Below are 18,639 nucleotides of genomic sequence, written 5' to 3'. Positions count from 1 at the left end.
TTAAACGCTTAGTGGCCGCCCTACGTACATTTACTGCGGCAGAGTGGGTGCTCTGTGCAAGATAACATACCTAATACACGATCTAACACTTCTTGGGGGTGAGTGGGGAGTACGTGACCTTCTCCCACTGTGATTGGACGCAGTGGGAGCCAATCAGCGGGTCATGTGAACTTGATGTCCACCGGGACCCACCAATCATTTTGGAAAGAAGCAGAACGGCAGTCTGCCTATGTAAACAAATCAGACCGTCGTTCTGTCAGTAGGGAAGGTAGTAAGCCTATGTTTCTGCAAAGCAGGAACACAAATCTCTGCCTTCCCATAGTACAAGCACCTCTCACACAGTAACCAAGCACATTTTACGCACACATTTAACCCTTTGATCATCCTTGAAGTTAACCCCTTCCCAGCCAGTGTCATTAGTACAGTGACAATGCATATTTTTAGCACTGATCGCTGTATTGGTGTCACTGGTTTCCAAAAAAAGTGTCACTTAAGCCTCGTACACACGACCAGATTTTCTGACGGGAATTGTGTGTTGACAGAATGTTGGTCGAAAATCCGACCTTTTGTACGCCCAATTGGACAATTGCTGTCGGATTTTCCGCAGACAAATGTTGGATGGCAGGCTTAGAAATGTTCCGCGGACAACGGTCTGTTGTCAGATTTTCCGATCGTGTGTACACAAGTCTGTCACACAAAAGTTCAAAGTACAAACACACATGCTCGGAAGCAATGCTCACCAAACACAACATTAGCAGAAGGTGCCCAAAGGCTGGCGCTAAAGAGCTGAAAAAAACACGTAGTACGTCACTACTTTCGTGTTTGTTGCACAACAATTGTGTGCCGTTTGTATGCAAGACAAGATCCAGATTTTTTCAAAATTGTCGCTCTATTTCTGTTTATAGCGCAAAAAATATAAGCCGCAGAGGTTAAAAAAATAAAAGCCGCAGATACCACCAAAAGAAAGCTCTATTTATGGGGAAATTTTTTTATTTGAGTACAGCGTTGCCTGACTGCGCAATTGTCAGTTAAAGTAAAGCAGTGCCGCATTGCAAGGCAAGTAATTTGCGCCCCCTAACTTGCGGACTTTTAGCACTCCCCGAGTCCCTTCCCTTCCTACAATAGTACTGACCAGCCTGATTCTTACACTGACCTATACACTAACCTACCGATTCCTATACTGACCACTATACTACACTACACTGACCACTATACTGACCACTACACTAACCTACTGATTCCTATACTGACCACTATACTACACTACACTGACCACTATACTATACTGACCACTACACTAACCTACTGATTCCTATACTGACCACTATACTACACTACACTGACCACTATACTATACTGACCACTACACTAACCTACTGATTCCTATACTGACCGCTATACTACACTACACTGACCACTATACTATACTGACCACTACACTAACCTACTGATTCCTATACTGACCGCTATACTACACTACACTACACTGACCACTATACTATACTGACCACTACACTAACCTACTGATTCCTATACTGACCGCTATACTACACTACACTGACCACTATACTATACTGACCACTACACTAACCTACTGATTCCTATACTGACCGCTATACTACACTACACTGACCACTATACTATACTGACCACTACACTAACCTACTGATTCCTATACTGACCGCTATACTACACTACACTACACTGACCACTATACTATACTGACCACTACACTAACCTACTGATTCCTATACTGACCGCTATACTACACTACACTGACCACTATACTATACTGACCACTACACTAACCTACTGATTCCTATACTGACCGCTATACTACACTACACTGACCACTATACTATACTGACCACTACACTAACCTACTGATTCCTATACTGACCGCTATACTACACTACACTGACCACTATACTATACTGACCACTAACACTAACCTACCCGAGGACCTATACTACACTACACTGACCACTATACTATACTGACCACTACACTAACCTACTGATTCCTATACTGACCGCTATACTACACTACACTGACCACTATACTATACTGACCACTAACACTAACCTACCCGAGGACCTATACTACACTACACTGACCACTATACTATACTGACCACTACACTAACCTACCCGATTCCTACACAACCACTACACTGACCACTATACTATACTCACCACTACACTAACCTACTCGAGGACCTATACTACACTATACTGACCACTACACTAACCTACCGATTCCTATACTGACCACTATACTACACTACACTGACCACTATACTAACCTACCGATTCCTATACTGACCACTATACTACACTACACTGACCACTATACTATACTTACCACTACACTAACTTACCCGATTCCTATCCAACCACTACACTGACCACTATACTATACTGACCACTACACTAACCTACCCGAGGACCTATACTACACTATACTATACTGACCACTACACTAACCTACCCAATTCCTATACTAGCCACTACACTGACCACTATACTATACTGACCACTACACTAACCTACTCGATTCCTATACTACACTACACTGACCACTACACTAGCCTACACGATTCCTATACTACACTACACTAACCACTACACTAACCTACCCGATTCCTATACTACACTACACTGACCACTACACTAACCACTATACTACACTGTCCACTACACTACACTGACCACTACACTACAATGACCACTGTGTGACCGGATGTGTTTTTGCGTTTTTTATGCGTTCCAGCGAGTTTTTGATGGGTTTCTGGATGCATTCCGGACATCTTTCCCTGTATCTGTGATTCACTGGAAAGTTATTGACAGGAGCACAGACTGGTAGCTTTAGAGAATTCAAACGCAAGTTTCTCCAGTTTTATACATGTATGAACCACGTCAATAAGAACGGACATGGTATCCTTAACCACTTGACCTCTGGAAGGTTTTACCCCCTTCATCACCAGGGCATTTTTTTGCTATTCAGCATTGTGCTACTTTAACTGGTCTTTGCGCAGTCATGCAACATTGTACACAAAAAAAAATTATATAATTTTTTCACACAAAATTCTTTTTTTTTTTTATATTCTTTTATTGCAAATTTTTCTTTTAACATATAAAGAGTAAAACCTTGTAAATGAAATTTAAGCGGGTAGGGAGTTCAGCTGAGGCAGAATAAGGCTGGCTGGGCTGCGGTGCCGGGTCTCTACGTTCCCGGTCGGCAGCATCTTTGTATGCAGCGTGTATGGGCTGCATGTAGAAATCTAACTAGTGGGTTCCCTTGGTGTGGAATTTCCTGCAGGTCATAATCCGGAGGGTGCCCTGAGATATGTCCTTCGGTCTGGAGGTCTGTTGCTGGCGCTGGGGCTGGAGAGGCTGGATGGTAGGGTGGAAGAGCGGAGCCTTAGAGTCAAGCGGCCATTTCACTCGTGGCTCAAAATACTGAAAATTTTGAAAAGAAACATTTTCGATTTTATTAGAACGCGTATACAATAAAATCGAATAAAATCTAATTACTTCATAAATTTGGGCCAAAATGTATTCTACTACATGTCTTTGGTATAAACCGAAACTGCATTTTTGGGGACACTAGTATGGTGTCGAGCACGACACTTCACACCAGGGAGAAAGCCTTGCATTACTGTGTGGAGTTACAGACAGAAGAACAGGAAGTGAGGATTTCTCAGAAGAAATAAGGACATTTAAAAGCAAAATCGAAGGATGAGGTAAGAGAAGGAGGACTGCAATAAGGTAAGGGAAGCTATTTAGGATTTTTTTTTTCCCCCCTTTACAACCCCTTTAAGTTGAAGAAAATAAAATTGCTCCAGTTTTGATAGGGTAATCCCTCCCACTGCGCTAATGTATTCTGAGAGCAGGAGGTTTCCCAGCCATCAGAATACAATTATCACTGCCGGCAGCTATAGCTATTTTGTAATGATAGCCAGTGCTATTGCTTGTGTTAGCGCGCTAACCGCACTGCCCTTCATTTCAAAATATGCCTCTTTCTGTAGGCATCCGCCCCTCACACATGCCCATCATGAAGAAATCAGCCCCTTGCACGAGCGTCGGAAGCGTGCAGTACAGTGTTGGCTATTGTGAGCAGGCGCCGTCTACAGCCGATCGTATATTCCGATGTTCAGAGTCTTTCGGTGGCTCCGTACTGTGCCTGTGCAGTACTGGGCGGGTATTATTCAATGGGGGGCATTTCTCGTCAGCAGACTGAACCTTCTCAGGCCCCAGATAATCTAAAAGGTTTAGACTCCTCATGATTCCCAGCTGGGCAGAAGTAGTTGTAGGCATACAGAGACAGACTCTGGAGAAGGCATAGAAGTATGCATGTGGCCCCTGCGTTCTGCGCCAACAGCAGAGATTTTTTTTTCAAATAATGTTCCACAGTAGCGGAAAATTCCACCCTGGATAACGAAGGAGAGGCCATGGTGGGCAGAGCTAGGGAAGACTCAGAGGAACATGGGGACTCTAGCAGGGGGAACACTACAAGCCAGGATGGAGCCGTTTGTGGATAAAGAGCTGGAAAGGCTCATAGTACCAGTACCCTTGCGCTTATAATATTTCATACTGCTATTATGCAAAGTGAGCTAAGCCAACAAAGCTACTCATGAAAAGCCAGCTGCCAAAGCAAGACATGTTAGGTGACCTTCTGTGACAGTCACTGTAGGTAGCAGCAGGAGAACCGAAACTGGGAACCTGGAAGTGCTTCTACTGTGGTCAAGAGAGGAACAGGCAGAGGAAAAAGAGCAGGTGCACAATGGTAAAACTTTCAAAAAATCCATGTTCCCCAGGGTGCTTTACATACATTGTGCTGGAGCACAGGACTCCAGGCTTCAGCCCCATAGGGTAAACCACCAGAGAATAACCGTACACTCCCTGGTGCTTACAACACAGTAAAGACTGTCACAGTGCCAGCACACATCATGTTTGCGATACATGAGTGTCACAGCATAAATAATGTGACTATTAACCCTTAAAGGGATATGCAGGAGTACATGCACCTAGACTCTCTAGAGCAGTAATGGCGAACCTTTTTGAGCCTGAGTGCCCAAACTGAAATAAATAAGTTGGTTTTGTGTTGCAAAGTGCCAACACGGCAATTCGCGAGAGAGGGGGGGGGGGTCTGAGCGAAAAGGGTGTGTGTATGTGAGAGAGAAAGAGAGATGGGGGTGTGTGATAGAGAGAGAGAGATGGGTGTGTGTGTGAAAGAGAGATGGGTGTGTGTGAGAAAGAGAGAGGGGTTGTGTGAGAGACAGAGAGGGGGGTTGTGTGAGTGGGGTTGTGAGAGAGGGGTTGTGTGTGAGAGAGAGAGGGGTCGTGAGAGAGAGGGAGAGGGGGGTTGTGTGTGAGAGAGAGAGGGGGGGTTGTGAGAGAGAGAGAGAGAGAGAGGGGATGTGTGAGAGAAAGGGGGGTTGTGTGTGAGAGAGAGAGGGGGGTTGTGTAAGAGAGAGGGGGGTTGTGTGTGAGAGAGAGGGGGGTTGTGTGTGAGAGAGAGGGGGGTTGTGTGTGAGAGAGAGGGGGGTTGTGTGTGTGAGAGAGAGGGGGTTGTGTGTGTGAGAGAGAGGGGGTTGTGAGAGAGAAAGGGGCGGGTGTGTGAGAGAGAGAGTGGGGTTGTGTGTGAGAGAGAGAGGGGGGGTTGTGAGAGAGAGAGGTTGAGAGAGAGGGCGCGAGAGAGGCTGTGAGAGAGAGAGAGAGGTTGTGAGAGAGAGAGAGGGGTTGTGAGAGAGAGAGAGAGAGGTTGTGTGAGTGAGAGGGGTTGTGTGAGAGAGAGGGGTTGTGTGAGAGAGAGGGGTTGTGTGAGAGAGAGGGGGTTGTATGAGAGCGAGAGGGGTTGTGTGAGAGCGAGAGGGGTTGTGTGAGAGCGAGAGGGGTTGTGTGAGAGAGAGAGAGAGGGGGGTTGTGTGAGAGAGAGAGAGAGAGAGAGAGAGGGGTTGTGTGAGAGAGGGGTTGTGTGTGAAAGAGAGAGAGGGGTTGTGTGTGAAAGAGAGAGAGGGGTTGTTTGAGAGAGAGAGAGATAGGGGGGGGGGGTTGTGTGAGAGAGAGAGGGGGGGGGGGGTTGTGTGAGAGAGAGGGGGGGTTGTGTGAGAGAGAGGGGGGGTTGTGTGAGAGAGAGGGGACAGAGAGAGATGCTGAGAGAGGTTGAGCTGAGAGCGAGGGGGAACAGCGTGAGAGAAGTTAAACAGAGGGAAGGGGACAGAGAGAATGGGAATGAAAAAGACGGGGGCTAAGAGAGAAGGAGGGGGCTGAGAGGAGAGAGAGACCTCTATCTCTGTCCTTTTCTGCCATCCCTGCTATGCCTCCCTGCCCCAGTCTTTGTCTGCAGGTAGTTAGTGTATAATTGTGCCCGGTACCTGTCTGTCCTTGACCCAGGAGAGCGCTCTGCTCTATTCCATCCAGCTGCTCCCTCACAGCCTGCGCCTCTCGCCTGTCCTCGTCTTCAGGGCCCACAGTCCGCCTGTTCTCCGGGCCTGCGCCCCTCTTCGGCCATCAAGTAAGCGGTGAAGTTCTTCTCTCTGTCCCATGCTCTCAGGCCTGTAACCTTCCATGCAGAGGCTGCGGGGCTGCCCACTCACTCATTCGGGCAGATCATTCCCTGCACCTTGCCGCTGCTTGTTTCTCTCCGTCCCATGCTCTCAGGCCTGTAACCTTCCGCACGGAGTCCACCCACTCACTCGAGCAGATCATTTCCTGTACCTCACCGCTACTCACTAAATGATATATTGCTCACACATGCCATGGTTATATGTGGAATTGCACCCCAAAATACATTCTGCTGCTTCTCCTGAGTACGGGGATACAACATGTTTGGGACTTTTTGGGAGCCTAGCAGCGTATGGGGCCCCAAAAACCAAGCACCGCCTTCAGCATTTCTAAGGGCACACATTTTTGACTTCACTCCTCACTACCTATCACAGTTTAGAAGGCTATAAAATGCCAAAATAGCACAACCCCCCCCCCCCAAATGACCCCATTTTGGAAAGTAGACACCCCAAGCGATTTGCTGAGAGGCATGTCGAGTCCATGGAATATTTTATATTTAGACACAAGTTGCGGGAATATGACAAAACTGATTTTTTTTTGCACAAAGTTGTCACTAAATGATATAACCATGGCATGTGTGAGCAATATATGTAGAATTGCACCCCAAAATACATTCTGCTGCTTCTCCTGAGTACAGGGATACCACATGTGTGGGACTTTTTGTGAGCCTAGCCGCGTACGGGGCCCCGAAAACCAATCACCACCTTCAAGATTTCTAAGGGCATAAATTTTTGATTTCACTCCTCACTACCTATCACAGTTTTGAAGGCCAAAAAATGCCAAGATGGCACACAACCCCCCCCAAATGACCCCATTTTGGAAAGAAGACACCCCAAGCTATTTGCTGAAAGGCATGTTGAGTCCATGGAATATTTAATTTTTTTTGTCCCAAGTGATTGAATAATGACCCTGAAAACCAATCACCGCCTTAGTCCTTAGAAATCTTGAAGGTGGTGATTGGTTTTCGGGGTCCCATACGCGGCTAGGCTCCCAAAAAGTCCCACACATGTGGTATTCCCGTACTCAGGAGAAGCAGCAGAATGTATTTTGGGGTGCAATTCCACATATGCCCATGGCATGTGTGAGAAATATATCATTTAGTGACAACTTTGTGCAAAAAAAATAATAACATTTTCCGCAACTTGGGTCAAAATATAAAATATTCCATGGACTCGAGATGCCTCTCAGCAAATAGCTTCGGGTGTCTACTTTCCAAAATAGGGTCATATTGCCCAAATTATTGATGAAATAAAAAAAAGATGATCTGAGGCCGAGTACATGGATACCAAACACGACATACTTTAAAATTGCGCACAAACGCGCAGTGGCGACAAACTACATGCATTTTTAAAAGCCTTCACAGGTTACCACATTAGAATTACAGAGGAGGTCTACTGCTAATATGACTGCCCTCGATCTGCCCTTCGCGGTGATACCTCACATGCATGGTGCAATTGCTGTTTACATATGACTCCAGACTGACGCTTGCGTTCGCCTTTGCGCAAGAGCAGGTGGGGACAGGGATGCTTTTTTTTTTTTTTTATATTTTTTTAGCTTTTTTTTTTATTTGTAAACTGTTCCTTCCATTTTTTTTATTTTTTAGCTTTTTTATTGCTATCTCAGGGAATGTAAATATCCCTTATGATAGCAATACTTAGTGACAGGTACTCTTTTTAAAAAAAAAATTGGGTCTATTAGACCCTAGATCTTTCCTCTGCCCTCAAAGCATCTGACCACACCAAGATCGGTGTGATAAAATGCTTTCCCAATGGCGCTGTTTATATCCGGGGGGGGGGGGGGGGACATTCCCTCCCACTAAATGTAAAAGAAGTCTAGAGGCTAATTAGCCGCTAGGACTGCTTTTACATGAAAGCCGACCTTGGTGTCATTCTTTTCAGCCAGCGATGATGCCTAAACCCGCAGGCATCATTCTGGTATAACCATTCAAAGTCCAGCAACATACCAGTACATTAATGGTTCTTGTTGGACATGTACTGTAATATTTTTTTTTTCATGCAGCCTGTTGGCTGAACGAAAAAAAGATTGCTCGGTGGGTATGCCCACCATTAGAATACCTCCCTTCATCCACCCACTTCTAATGATGGGCATACATGCACCATTTATATATACCGAAGCATGGGGGCATCCTCCCGCAAAAAAGTTATGCCGCGTACACACGGTTGGACTTTTCTATGCCGTGTACACACGGTCAGACTTTTCTATGCCGTATACACATGGTCAGACTTTTCCACAGGAAAGCCTCCGTAGGAATGTCAACCGTATGTACGCAGCATTAGGAGCAAAATCGCTCCTCCGCCCCTAATGCCCCCATGCTTCGGCATATATGCTCTTTTTTTAACTGTGGTGGTGAAATCACCTCCTACAGCGTTGGAGTCGCGGCTTTATATATCGTGGGAGCAAACGCTGTTGCTGTCACGCTAAATAAATCCGCGCTACAACTGAATGGCATACCTGCTAAGCAAATGATGGTTAACATTAAAACAAAGTAACATTACAGTATAACAGTAAGATCATACCATACCTGCAAAGCAAATACCCCCCAAAAAAAACATAGTAAAAAATAAAACATTTTTTAACGCAACCTGTGCCATATATATATATATATATATATATATATATATATATATATATATATATATATATATATATATATATATATATATATATATATATATATATATACATACACACACACACACACACACACACACACACACACACACCGAAGCATGGGGGCATCCTCCTGCAAAAAAAGTTATGCCGCGTACACACGGTCAAACTTTTCCACAGGCAAGCCTCCGTAGGAATGTCGACCGTATATAAGCGGCATTAGGAGCAAAATCGCTCCTCCGCCCCTAATGCCCCCATGCTTCGGCATATATGCTCTTTTAACTGTGGTGGTGAAATCACCTCCTACAGCACTGGAGTCACGGTTTTATATATCGTGGGGGCAAACGCGGTTGCTGTCAAGATAAATAAGTCCGCGCAACAGCTAAATGGCATACCTGAAAACAGTAAAGTAAATTACATACCTGAAAAGCAAGCATGAAAAAAACATAACAATAAATCTTTGCAGAATAGAATACAGTAGAACAATAGAGAGAATAGAGAGGGAGAGAACAATAAAAGACAACTATTTTTTTTATATATTTTTTTGTGTTTGTATTTTTTACTTTTTTTTTTTTTTTTAACTGTAACCGTTGAACTTTTCGGTTCCAGGTTTGGGTCTCTCAAAATGCGATGGCATCTTGGGAGACCCTGTGTAAGTGTGCCTAGCCGGTGAAATGTTTTACCCTACGCCAATACTTCACACGTGTGTGGAAGCGTTCAAAACATTCACCAATACACAGACCAGGATCGGCAGGACATTGGGGACAAAAATAACGGGTGTCACGCCTAAATCCGCGCTTGCTACAGACACGACATTTTCTTTGGGGGGCTCGTTGGGTAGGGGTACTCTCGAGGGCATACGAAAAATGGGAGTTCTAAGATGATCTTCTCCTGGAATTCAAGGAAGGATCCATTCCGTCCTGAAGCTTTGTATAAGACAAAAGCATTCAGTAAAGTCAATTGAAATAAATAGAGACACTTTTTTGTACCAGCGTCTCGCCTTACGGGCAATATAATACGGCGCCATCAACTGGTCGTTGAGGTCCACTCCTCCCATATTTTAGTTATATTGGTGGACACAGAGGGGTTTCTCCACAACACCAGTCGCCGTACGAATTTGTACTGTCGTGTCTGCGTGAAGGGTGGCAAGAACGAAAACATTCTTATTGTCCCGCCACTTCACAGCGAGCAAATTATTACACCTGCAGCAGGCTCTTGCCCCCAGCCTAAGATGGGAATCTACAAGCCGCTGGGGAAAGCCCCGGCGATTAGGTCGCACGGTGCCACATGCTCCAATCTGATGATCAAACAAGTGACTAAAAAGTGGCACGCTGCTGTAATAATTGTCCACATACAAGTGGTACCCCTTTACAAATAAGGGTGACACCAAGTCCCACACGATCTTGCCAGCGCTCCCCATGTAATCTGGGCATCCTTCCGGCTCTACCTGACTATCTTTGCCCTCATAAACCCTTAAGCTCCATGTGTAGCCTGTTGCCCCATCACAAGGCTTATAGAGCTTGACCCCGTATCTGGCACGCTTGCTGGGAAGGAACTGCTTGAAAGACAAGCGGCCAGAAAATTTAATCAGGGACTCATCAACGCATACAACTTGCTGGGGATTAAACAAGGCTGCATAACGTTCGTATCGATTCCTGGCCATGTGAGCAGAGAATATGGGCATATTGTTAATTGGATGTGTGGACCAATGCATCCGCAATTCCGGAAATTGGTGTGTGCCCATGTTGATGGTAAGGCCCAGAAAGGTCTTAAATTCGGAAACCGTAAGTGGTTTCCATTCTTTGGCAAGGAGGGACTGGGGATTAGCGGCGATGTAGGTACCAGCATATAAATTACTCTGGTCCACAATAGATCCATAGAGATCTTCCGTGAAATACAGCAAATAAAAATCAAGTGACGTAAAATCAACTGTATCCACCTAAATACCGGGTTGGCCAGTGAATGGGGGAAGTACGGGTTCTGCAGAAGTGGTGGGGACCCAATCAGGATAGGCAAATTCTGCAGGAAGGGCACTATGGGCACGACAGGCCTGTATTTGTCTTTTTCTTGGTGGCGGGACACTTGTGCTTGCCACCTCGCCAGCTTGAACTGCACTTAACCACTTCCCGACCTCCTCATGTACATATACGTCAGCAGAATGGCACGGACAGGCACATGTACGTACCTGTACGTCCTCTGCTAGACGTGGGTGGGGGGTCGGGACCCCCCCCCCCCGGTACATGCGGAGGTCGGGTCCGCGCCGTCGCGATCGCTCCCCGGAGCTGAAGAACGGGGAGAGCCGTGTGTACACGCGGCTTCCGCGTGCTTCATTGTGTCGGCGCATCGATCGCGTCATTCCTTTTATAGGGAAGACACGATCGATGACGTCATTCCTACAGCCACACCCCCCTACACTAGTAAACACACACACAAAGTAAACCCTAACTCCTACAGCGCCCCCTGTGGTTAACTCCCAAACTGCAACTGTCATTTTCACAATAAAGAATGCAATTTAAATGCATTTTTTGCTGTGAAAATGACAATTGTCCCAAAAATGTGTCAAAATTGTCCGAAGTGTCCGCCATAATGTCGCAGTCACGAAAAAAAAAAAAAAAAAAAACTATCCCCTATTTTGTAAACGCTATAAATTTTGCGCAAACCAACCGATAAACGATTATTGCGATTTTTTTTACCAAAAATAGGTAGAAGAATACGTATCGGCCTAAACTGAGGAAAAAAAAAAAATTTATATATGTTTTTGGGGGATATTTATTACAGTAAAAAGTAAAAAATATTGCATTTTTTTCAAAATTGTCGCTCTATTTTTGTTTATAGCGCAAAAAATAAAAACCGCAGAGGTGATCAAATACCACCAAAAGAAAGCTCTATTTGTGGGGAAAAAAGGACGCCAATTTTGTTTGGGAGCCACGTCGCACGACCGCGCAATTGTCTGTTAAAGCGATGCAGTCCCGAACTGTAAAAACCCCTTGGGTCTTTAGGCAGCAATATGGTCCGGGGCTTAAGTGGTTAAAGGACTCACCACGTGATACTGCAGTGCTGGATGAACGACCAGGGTGTACTAGGCTGCTGGTGCTTGCCAGTTCACCAGAAGGAATAGTGGCACTAGAACTTCTCTGCTCCATACAAGGGTCCTGCAGTTCTTGCTGCTCAACATCAGAACAGGGTCGGGTACGCCTGGCCTTAGCAGGGACCACAACTTCGTCGTCAGAGCTATCTGGCATGGAGCCGCTGTCTTAAACGGGTTCGTAGTCTGAGCCAGAATCTGACAGATGCGTGATCTCCTCTTCACCATCTGTCATGCACATGAACTCGTAGGCCTGCTTACTATTGTAAATTCACTTTGCCATTTTGGGCTCTAAATTTAGTGGTACAATAAGTAAGGATTCACAGGTAAAAAAAGCACTGGACTGTAGAAAAGCAAACGTAGAAAACGCTTAAAAAAAAAAAACTGTTAGCGATCGCAGGGATCAGGCCTGTCTCTGCGAACGCTGCAGTTATGTGTATTGTGTTTTTGAAGTGACAGTGATCGATACTGCACTTGGGTGAGTTGGGCTGGGCGGAGGGGCAAAACGCAGGTGCTAGCGGGTATCTGGGTTGATTCCGCCAACAATGCGTTTTTGGGTACCCTAAACTGCTGGGTACGCTAGTATAGATCTGATCAGATCAGGTATCGATCCGTTCAGATACTATACCACTAAGGGGGGTGTATGCTTTGCGTGTGGGTGTAAGCGTTACTGGCACTAACCTAACGCTTCCTGGGGCGACGCAGGCCCTGACTGATGCTAAAATGTATTTGATATCACCCGCCGGGCGATCAGGGGGTTAAACCTTTATTGGGTTATAATACGGCGGGTGCCCTGATGCTATAAACAGCAAACTAACTAACCAGAGTCAACCGTAACACTTATACGGTGATCACTGGTAAAAGGGTTAACTAGGGGGCAATCAGGGGGTTAAAACCTTTATTAGGTAATATATGGGGGTACCTGACGGCGAACCTAAAATAACTAAATAACTAACTGGCTAACCTGCGTCACCAGTGACACTTATACGGTGATCACTGGTGAAAGGGTTAACTCTAGGGAAAATCAGAAAACCGATCGCTTAGTGACACTGGTAATAGGGGGTGAAAGGGTTAACTAGGGCGGTGATCAAGGGGTTAAACCTTTATTGGGGGGGTAGGGGGCTACCCTGGACCTAAAGCCAACTACCCCAACACTTTTTCCTGTCACAAATGACACTAAATGCAGTGATCAAAAAATAAATGATCACTGCAAATCAGTGACACTGTGACAGGGGGCTAAGGGGGGTGATCTGAGGGGGTTATGTGCTTGTGTGTACGGTGTTAGTGTGCTGTTAGGTGCAACTCACTGTACTGATGTCATCTCTCCTCTGGCGCTCTTTTTCGTCCGGAGCCAGAGGAGAGAAGACATCACTTTCTCCTTGCCTGTGTTTACAGTTCAGGCAGAGGATGAAGCTGATTCGCTGGGAGCGATCGCGAGGGGGTGGCTAGAAACGAATAGCCGCCCCCCTCATTCCAGATCGCTCCCACGGAAGAACCGACCACCGCATGTACCGGGGGGGGGTCCCGATCGCACCCCGACCCACGTCTAGGCAGGGACGTACATGTACACCCATCTGCCTGTACGTGCCATTCTGTGGACGTATATGTACATGCGGCGGTCGTTAAGTGGTTAAAAATGTAACCATCCTCACCTGTGATCTGTTTGCTTGTAATTAGTGTGTGTATATAAAAATGAGTTTCTGGACTCCTGACAGACTCTTGCGTCTTTCATTCAGTGCTGCACTGAAGTTTCTGGAATCTGAGTCAAGGGGAAAGCAAAAGAATTGTCAAAGGATCTGCGGGAAAGGGTGGTTGAACTGTATAAAACATGAAAGGTATATAAAAAGATATCCAAGGATTTGAGAATGCCAATCAGTAGTGTTCAAACTAAAATCAAGAAGTGGAAAATGAGGGGTTCTGTTGAAACCAAACCACGGGCAGAAAGACCAACTATAATTTCATCCACAACAGTGGGCAGTTTTACCATCTGAGAAGATAAAGAGCCTCATCCACAAAAGATGTCGATGTTTAAGGGGGCAATACGCGGTATTAAGATCTGGGGTATGTAAACTTTTGATTAGGGTCATTTGGGTAGTTTCTGTTGCGATTATGATTTAAAGAGAGTAAACACAGTTGATTGATAAAAAATGGCTTAGGCCAAACACTAACCATGAGTGAAAGAAAAGTTTTTGTGTTATTCATATTCTCTGAAAAATGGCCAAGAAATTATAAATTCTGCAAGGGTATGTAAACTTATAAGCACAACTGTATGTCCATTTTTCATCCGTCAACGGAGGGATACAAACTGACATATACGGAACGGGCATGTGAAAGGGGCCTTGGAGCCCTTTCACACTGCCAGCGTGGGGGCATTTACCACTGTTTTTGCAGCATTTTACGGGCGCCATCTGGGTGCGATTAACCGCCGTTAGCAGCTGAATAAAGGGTTAAAAGTGCCCGCAAATCGCCGTTGCTGAGGCACTTTGGTGGCTCTGCCCATTGATTTCAATGGGCAGGGGTACTTTAGGAGCTGCGAAACACCGCTGCGAAAGCGCCTCAAAGCTGCTGCTTGCAGGACTTTTTTTTACATCCTGCCAGCGCAGCGCCCCAGTGCGAAAGCACTTTGGCTTTAAAGGGGTTGTAAAGCCTCATGTGAAAAAACCTTGCACTGTCCGGCCCCACCGAGCCCCCGTTTTACTTGCCTGAGCCCCAAACTTCCGTGGGCCCGATCCTGCGTCATTCTCCCCATGGCTTCTCGGCTCTTTATTAAATAGATTGATAGCAGCGCAGCCATTGGCTCCAGCTGCTGTCAATCAAATCCAATGACGTGGCTGCCGGGGGGCAGGGTCGAGTCATACACTCGTTGGCTAAGTACATTGAGTGTATGACAGGGGAGTGCACCGCAAGGTAAACCCCCTCAGGAGAGAGCTTCCCAGAGGGGGTTATCTAATGCGGGGAGGAGCCACTGTGGGCCCCCAGAGGTAGGCTAGAACTGATATGTGAACATCAAAGAAAAAAATTATATTCGCTGATATTGGTGATACAAATGACATCCAATCAAAAATACAGAGTGCTCAGTGATATTAAATTGAAGCATGCACTGCTATATAGTAGCACAACTAAAACAACACACATTGGTGATAATAACGAATGCTGTTTAGAAGATCAAAATATCAAAGAAACAATCAACAATAAAGTGCTGGTGCTTATGCCTAAATATTCAGCGTGAAGGTGATGCAGAGAAGGAATTCCAATATCCTTTTAAAGTTTTAGTGAGGGTGTCCCCTTACCTTACTGCTGCAAGGTAACAGCATGTATATTATAGCCAACGATGTTCCAGTCGTTTCAGAATGTTGTGTGTCCCAGTGAACTGTAATCTCTCTCTGTGGATAAAGTCCCCCTCAGGAGTCACGTCCAATGGACAACAATGACCCTCACCCAGGGAGGTAAAAAGCGCCAATAGTGCAGTATCGTTTAAAAGTTTTTAATAATAAAAAAGGCATACATTATGGTACTCACATGGATGCAATAAAAAAAAGGCATAAAAACAAGTGGCGAGTTCGCAAGCGTCACCTCCGGTACCACTAGTATCACTTTAACACTGGGATTGCAGATGGGGCTTTTTTAAGGCGCTTTACAGGCGCTATTTTTAGCACTTGAAAAACCCCTCCCGTGTGAAAGGGGATTATTAATGAAATATTTCACAGACCACAAGTTCATTGTTAGGATTTACATACACTTTCAAAATTATTGTCCGTTTACAAAATGAGGCTAGTCAGTGTGCAAAAGCATACGTTTCCTACGCAAAGCCATTATACGGCTCATCAAATTTGCAGGGACAGCACTGTGGTACAGTCAGGAGACCATAAGACCTTTGTGTCCATGAATTAAAGTTCACTATTTCAGAAAAAAAAATTAAAAGGTTACCACCCTACACTGTCCCCTTCCCTCAGTCCCTGCTGAATTTACCTCTGTGGGTGATGAGCCGTCAGGTTCCATGCAACCAGTATATTGGTTTAGGGATTCCCACTTTTCTCCTCTCCTTTCTGCAGGGCTTCAGGGACAGGTCAGAGCACTTCTGATTGGTTAGCGTTTGCATAGAGAATTGCTCTGATCAGTCCTACAGGAATAAATGGGAAGAGCAGGTATTTCAAATCCCCAGACGCCTACATCACCCACGGAGGCAAGTACAAGGAGTTAAAACAAATAGTGAAGATCAAGGCCTAATTCCACTATCTCGGCGCTATGGGCTAAAAGATATTTAAAACACAGCAATAATGATTAAATGTTACCATTTATCATTCAATGAAATTTGTCAGCAGCCGCTTAAAACACAAAAACATAAAAATTTATAGTAAGTTATAATAAGCAAATACATTTTTATCAATTACTACAGCAGCGCTAGTTGTCACTATAGACTGTGACCCCTCTTTCCTATGACCATGCTGTAATGGACCTATGCATGCTGCCGGGACATCGATAATCTTCATGCAGGGAGGACTACAAGGAACTGCATGACTTGTCACAATTGGATGTACCACATTGTATTCTGAGCTCAAAGGGTTAATTGGACAAGGGTCTCTTTCACTGCTGAATGCTAATGTACCCTTTGCATAGCTAATGAACTCTCTTTTGTGTAGGTAACAGCCCCCTGTGAGGTGTATGCTGATGGGGATTATGTGTGAGTGATAAAAGTTTTAAAGGTTAATTGAATTCTATTGTCTGAACAAGCTAAGTTTAGGAGCCAAAACGGCTAGCGACCGATTGGCTCAAGGGAATGTCATTATTTCAAAGTATGTGTATTGAAGCCCCCCCTGGATGGGGGGGGGGGGTGTCATTTGTTTCTGTACAGTTTGTAACCCGATATAAGGAGGAAAAATGTGGCATTAAAAGTCAGTCCTGCTTGACTCTGCAAACGTAGCCCGTCTCGTTTCTTGAAAGGGCGTTCGATGGGATATACCGGCGGTACCTGCATATCGCAGCTTGCCAGGGAAAAGGACGTCTCCAACGGCTGAGACCCTCTCACTACATGGGTAGCCGTTACATTGGTTGGCAGCAGTGGGATGGTCCTTTTATCCAAAGAGCAAGTGCTGAATGGAGTCGCAGTACGCCAGGCTGAAAAGATCCACACTAAAAGATCTATTGGAGAGTCGTGGTAGGAGCGCCAGCAACAGACCACGGAGGGAGCTGATAGCTGAACTGCTGGGGCTGGACGAAATGGATGGATCCATGGAAGGAACTGAGCCCCTTGCACCTGTCAGCAAAGAACATGTAATTACTGGGATTGTACAGCGGAGATTATCCTTGTATCCAGAAACGTCCGTGGAACTAATAAACCAGCTGTTCCGGGAAGCAAGGGAGGAGATACAAACGAAGAGGGGACAAGAACTGGAACTGGTAAGAGCGAGACAGCCCATTACACCTGCAGTTCCTACCCCCCCACCTGCTGCTACAGGAAAGAAAATACCGTTCACTGCATTTAAAGCTTTTGTAGAAAGTGAGGAGGAAATAGATGGATATTTGGCAGACTTTGAGAGGCAGTGCTCACTACACCAGGTACCACCAGACCAATGGGTCACTATTTTGTCGGGGAAATTGTCGGGCAAAGCCAATGAAGCCTTTCGGGCTCTCGCTCCAGAGGATATTTTACAATACCAGCAAGTTAAAAAGGCGCTGCTAACCCGATACGCCGTAACTCCAGAAGCCTACCGCCGGCGCTTCCGGGAGTCCAAGAAGATGGCTGTGGACTCCCACATGGAATGGGCCAACCAGTTACAAAGGGTGGCATCCCTTTGGGTCCAAGGGTGCAAGGCCAACACCGGGGAGGAAGTATTGCAGCTGTTCCTAATGGAACATTTCTTCCAAGACCTGGCCGCAGACATACAAGACTGGGTACGAGATCGCCGTCCCGCTAACTTAAACGAGGCGGCTCGGCTAGCAGATGAGTACGCGGAGACAAGGAAAGTAAGCCAGGGTACTATGCGGCTGGCGCAGAAGGTAGAACCGCGTACTCCAACCGTCACCCCACGCCCAGAATTTTGGGCTCCAGTCCCACCACGTCCTCAGGGGCCTAGCAACTACCCCCGGGATTCGCCTAGGGTGACGTGCCATCACTGCAGCGACACGGGACATATTGCTCGTTATTGCCCTTTGAGAGCTACAAATAACAATTGGAGACGCACAACACCCAACACAGAGGTCACTCTATCACGTCCCTCTGCGGCCCACTGCCTGGAGACCGAGGGGGTCCCTGAGGAATGTCTGGGAATTTGGTATGAGGCAGACCCAATACAAGCGGCCTCTCCGGATAACCGTCAGCATCACCGTCAGGAGGTACGAGTGAATGGACAAGTA

Source organism: Rana temporaria, chromosome 9, assembly GCF_905171775.1.
Source record: "Rana temporaria chromosome 9, aRanTem1.1, whole genome shotgun sequence".
NCBI classification, from domain to species: Eukaryota; Metazoa; Chordata; class Amphibia; order Anura; family Ranidae; genus Rana; species Rana temporaria.
This window is presented reverse-complemented; position numbering follows the sequence as displayed.